This window comes from Ambystoma mexicanum, chromosome 5q (genome assembly GCF_040938575.1).
Source record: "Ambystoma mexicanum isolate Mex_15411 chromosome 5q, UKY_AmexF1_1, whole genome shotgun sequence".
Taxonomy (NCBI): Eukaryota; Metazoa; Chordata; class Amphibia; order Caudata; family Ambystomatidae; genus Ambystoma; species Ambystoma mexicanum.
The window spans coordinates 343,235,869-343,241,868 of NC_090933.1; positions in this window are offsets into that span (position 1 = coordinate 343,235,869).

The window sequence follows — 6,000 nt, forward strand, 5'->3', positions numbered from 1 at the left end:
GTGTTAGATATTCGGTTAAAAAATGATTTTATCACAAATTATTTCATTTTTAGTAACAATTTCGGAATGTTCGTTATGTACTTATATGATGTTGAGAGTTTTTTATTGTATTATCACACTTCTTTAAGTGTGTGGAATTTGTTATGGCTTCATGCTACACAAACAAACATAAATCAAACTACATTGCGTTATGCACATTTACAGTGGGCGGCCATGGGTTTTATTTGGCGTAGATAGCCCTTGTCTCTTTTGAACCCTTGTTGACGTCTTTGTTACCAATGTGATTTAAATGATCTGCCCACTGTGGATCTATTAAAGACAGATTTAGTAGGACGGCGTGTGTGGCAGTTATAAATCTCTGTTTAATAACAGGTTGCAAGTTTCCAGTAAACATTGTTTAAAATAAATATCACTGCCCATTGGCAGGACCAAAGTATGTCACTTTAGGTTACTTCCTTAAGTTGCTGTGCGACATCTCTTCGCTATCCCTCTAACTTTAGTGAGATTACTACCATGTTTGGGGTGCAGGGAGAAGTATGTATGTGCCATGAATCAAACAACGTATTTGTCACGCAGCAAAGCTTGGATTAGGTGTTGAGGTTCTATGTTTGACAATCTCGCCAATGTGTGTCATGTCATGTTATTAGATTTCGCTTTTTATAGCACTCTGCTGTCATTTTAATAGTGTGTTGGGGCACTGGGACCTGCAGGAAAAATGGGTTGGATTAGTAGAATCAGAGGAAGTACTGCAGGTAAGGCTCTGTGTGTGTGCTAAACAAAACAAGAACCTTCCAGAACCATCAGTTTAGACCTTCTGGCGTAAAAAAGGAGCTCCCATCTAATGATATCCAGCGGACATATCAGATGACAAGTGCCTATGTGCGCTCCCGCCTGAGAGCACCTGCAGTGGAAAATCCCTGTGTTCCTTCAACCGCTCCTTTCTACATACAGGATTGAACCAGTTCCAATAGTCACATGGCCTGAAAGGGCCTTAGCTCCAAACATTTCCAGGCGGCAGTTTTTAGGCCTCAGTCTGCGAGTGTCAATAAAAGGCAAGTGGGACACAGCAAACATTATCAAAGTTAAATTTTAAACACCTAGAAAAGCAGATGATAAAGTGTGCTGAATAAGAAGATAGGAATGCAGAAGGCTGTAAAGGTGACCCGTAATATCTGGTTTCAACCTCAGAGACAAAGGAGAGGGATATTGACAGAGAATTATGCCTTTGCACATTTATTTTAAGTTTTTATTAAAGCATTCTATTTTTATTGAACCTTGGTTGGACATTCCTTAATTTTGGTTCCACAGTACTATTGTTGTTTGGTCTGCTTCTGTGCCGGCCCACTATACCCAGGCCCTTGGCATGCACTACCCTAAGAGGCAAAGGAGATACACCTGTCGTGGTGTGACTGTTGCACCTTTATCATTGGGATCGCTGCTGCTTTTGTAGTAGTTTGGGGCTGAGTAAAAGCTTTAGTCGCTACTTATACCCAGAGGTCAAAGTGGGTGGGAACTAAAGGGCATGATGCTCCCTTACTTTTCAGGGCAATCCATGATGTTCCCTTACTTTATGTAACCCAAACTACTGCTCCAGGACAGCAACTTTTGTTTAAAAGTTCTCTCCTACTAGGGGTTGGAACACGAGCCCTGTCAATTACAAGTTAGTGTAACATGTCACTGCGCTATCTTGCATGCCTATATTGGTGTTGTTTATTTCAATAGACTGCTTGGGACATAAGATATGATATATGATATGGCATTTATAACGTGCCTATACACAAGTGTTTCAAGGCGCAACGAGGCAACGGAGGGGGAACAGAGAGAAGACAGACACCGATCTTACTAGGCAAGGCGTCATTTGAATCGTGAGGCAAGAGAGGGGGAACAGAGGGAAGACAGACAACCATCTTACTAGGCCAGGCGTCATTCGGATCGCGAGGCAAGAGAGGGGGAACAGAGGGAAGACAGACAACGATCTTACTAGGCAAGGTGTCATTCGGATCGCGAACGCATTCCCAAGCAGCCAAGAAGCCCAGATCTGCATATGAACTGCTGTAGGTGCAGCGGTGTTTGCAGGTAATGGGAGGGGTGTGCATGGCTATAGACATGGGCATGATCCTTAAGAGGTGCGAATGGTGGATGGTTGGAAGGGGAGCCTGCATAAAGCCGTATGCTGTGGGGGACAATGACACACTAATGCATATTCTTACACTGTGTTTTCTTCAGTCTTGCTAAACTGTTGTAAAACGCAGCTTTGCAGGGTGGACTGGCAGAAAGTAAGCACCCGGTATGGGGTTTGATTTGGCAGTGCGACGGTGTGTATGGTGGGTGGGGACAGTGGGCAGAAAAGGGGGAGGGGCAACGGGAACATACCCACTACTTTTGTTTTACACTGCATACAGTTTCCCAGCAGGTTGTCTGACAGCTCTATTACATAGCTCCCAACCTTTTTTGTCACCTAGACGGGTTAAAACACCCGATTTTCTTTTTGGCGGGTGAGAGGCCCATTGAAGTGAATGGGCGTATGAGGGACTTGGCGGGTGATTCGTCTGCTTTGAAGGCGGGTGACACCCGCCAAAAGCGGGTGAGTTGAGAGCTATGTCTATTATCGTATAGCCTGGGCATTCATAACCGTAATCAGTCTTTTTCAGCTTCAGAGATGAATGTTTTTATATACTCCAGTAATAATACATTAAGGTATTGCCCGCTATAGGTGCCCCCACTACTTTATCTCGTGGGCCTCCTGTGTGCCCCCCTCTAAATATGATTCCTGGAGACGAATTACTAACTGACACACGTGATGATTACACTTTTTCATTTTGGCATAGGAAGAGAAATGACTACAACAACTATATGAGCTATGTGCAGTGGTATGGTTGCAGCAAGAGATTAGCAATGCAATAATTACATCACCAAACCCAAGAGCACTAAAGCATTCTAAACAGAAGAATGTCAAGGCCAAACAGAAAGATGTCATCACGTTTTAATTGAAAAAATAAACATAGCGCCACAGGCAGGGAACTATAGTCGCACACATTCGTTCTATATGAGTACATTCCGGGTCGCTTTTCCGACTGCCATAGTAAATCTGTCAAACGACGACATTAAAAAGCGAAAAGGGCGCGCAGATCTATCTGCAAAAGAACATTTATAGTTATTACAACTATTTATTTCTGTAATGAGTTGTCGACATTGCCGCGCCTGCCCGCTGCACATGAATCATGGAAATGACGCACTTGACTTCCACGGCTGAGCGGCGTGGAACGTGGAAGGCAGGCCCGGCTACTCTTGCGTACCCACGCTGCCGCCAGTGATCCGCTCCGGAAGGAGTGAAGGACAGGATCGCACTTCAGGGATTACACACAGTAACCTTAAAGCGAATTCCAATGGGCCCTACGCATTATGGAAAACGCTCGTGTGCAGAAGCTTTAACTTTTTAATATAGCTCCAGTCACCGAAACCCCATCGAAGTGAAAGAGCCACATTAATGCTGCCCCTTTCACACTTCAATTGAATTTGTTTTATTCAACTGTGCCGTGGAAACTGCAAAATATATGTGAGTAACCGCCCCACTCATCACCTCCTGAATGCATTAAACCATCAGTTCAGAGGTTGCATTGCCCAAAATCAGGGCACGAGTCCTAAACAAACATTGGTAAAGCCAACTGTTTTGGCTTTTATGTAGGCTGTGGTGTGTGGCCCATTTAAGTATGGGCCCTCTGCTGGCACGTGAGAGGCAGTGCAGCAGAGCCCCAGGAAGGGGCAACTCGTGTCTGTGTTCTGTTATTGTCCTGTTCATCGTGTGACCATGGCCTGGTCCTGCAGCCCGGCCTGGGTGCCCCCAGAGCCGAGGCTGCCACATCCTGGGTGCCCCCAGCAACGGTAAGCTGTCTGGTGATCTGGACATTGCAGGGTGTACCCTGCGGTTCATATACTGCATCTGGTACGAGTAAAAGAAGGCGACGAATGGAAAACGGCCTTCCGTACAAAATATGGACTATTCGAATACCAGGTGATGCCTTTCGGGTTGTGCAACGCGCCTGCAGCCTTCCAATTCTTCATGAACGATGTCCTTCGGGAACTCATCGATGTCTGTGTTGTCGTGTATATCGATGAAATTCTTGTGTACTCCTCTTCGGAATATGATCACAGAAAGCATGTCAGGGCCGTCCTAGAGAAACTGCGCCAGCACAAACTGTTTGCCAAGCTGGAAAAATGTGTTTTCCATACCACCAAGGTTGAGTTTCTCGGATTCATCCTGACAACTAAAGGGGTCCGAATGGATTCACGGAAAGTGGATGCCATCCTCAAATGGCCATCACCTAGTTCGGTGAAAGGTGTCCAAAGCATGCTTGGTTTTGCCAACTTTTATCGCAGGTTTATCCCGGAGTTTTCACGTGTGGTGCAACCCATCACTGCACTTTTGCGAAAAAATAAACGTTTTGAATGGACCGAGGAAGCCGAACAGGCCTTTCAGGAGTTGAAAGCTAAGTTCACGTCCGCACCTATTTTGAAGCACCCGCGTCCCGATCTCCCATATATAGTCGAAACCGACGCGTCCAGTTTAGCCATGGGAGCTGTCCTGTCTCAGAGAGACCCTGAAACCAACCAACTGCACCCCGTAGCATTTTGGTCCAGAAAGTTCTCGCCGCCGGAGATAAATTATGCGATCACCGATAAGGAACTATTAGCCATTAAGTCCACCTTTAAGGCTTGGCGGCATTATCTCCTCGGCGCCCGGCATACCATCACCGTGATCACTGATCACCGAAATTTACAATATTTAAAAACTGCCAAGGCTCAATCGTCTCGACAGCTCCGATGGGCTTTGTTCTTTGCTGAGTTCGATTTTGTAATCACCTACCGCCCCGGCTATAAGAATGGTAAGGCGGACGCTCTATCTCGAATTGGAATGAAAGAAATAGACACAAACTCAGAACCTGTGCCGATAATTCCCGAATAAAGAATTTTGGGGATAACCACTTTACAAACCCTTGAAGACATTCAAGCACGAGTGAAACAATTCCTGGACTCTTCAGCCTTGCAGGTTTGGATCAAATGGGGGTCTAACTTTTCAGTCAAGGATGGCTTACCTTACTTCCAAGGACGCTTATTTTTGCCAGAAAAGGAATTGCAAGAACTGGTTATTTCCCGTCATCATGATACCCTGATGGAAGGACATCCTGGCATTGCCAAAACAGAGGAAAAGGTTAAACGACAATTCTGGTGGCCTTCCTGGCGAAAGGATATTAAATCTTTCGTGATGTCCTGTGGAGTTTGTGCCCAAAACAAAGGTCAAAAGACAAGACCCGCCGGTCTTCTTCAGCCCTTAGACATTCCACCAGCACCTTGGCATACCCTGTCACTAGATTTTATCACGGACCTGCCCTCTTGTAATGGTTACAATACTATTCTGGTCGTGGTGGATTTATTTTCCAAAATGGCCCACTTTATTCCGTTGAAAGGATTACCTTCAGCCTTTCTTCTTGCCAAGGAATTCCTCGAAAATATCATCCGTTTGCATGGATTCCCGTCCATACTAGTCTCCGATTGGGGAAGCCAGTTTATTTCTCATTTTTGGAAAAAGTGTTGTCAACTGGCACAAATCGACGTAAGACTCTCTACCAGCCACCACCCACAGACGGAGAGAACGAACCAGACCCTTGAACAATATCTACGATGTATGTTGCACCAATCGGAGGGTAATTGGAAGGACATTTTATGGGTGGCTGAATATGCATACAATAACTCGATACCCTCTGGAACTGGTCAGAGCCCCTTTTATACCCTATATGGACATCACCCTCGTACTTCAGACTTGGACTCACCTCTGAGCCTTGAAATGCCCGCAGTGGACCATTTGCATTCTACGATTACTCAAGCCTTCAAGGATGCAACTGCACATTTGCAACATGCGAAAGGGAAATACAAAAAGAATGCGGATCTGCATCGAAGAGAGGCGCCTCCATACCAAATAGGGGATCAAGTATGGTTGGCTAC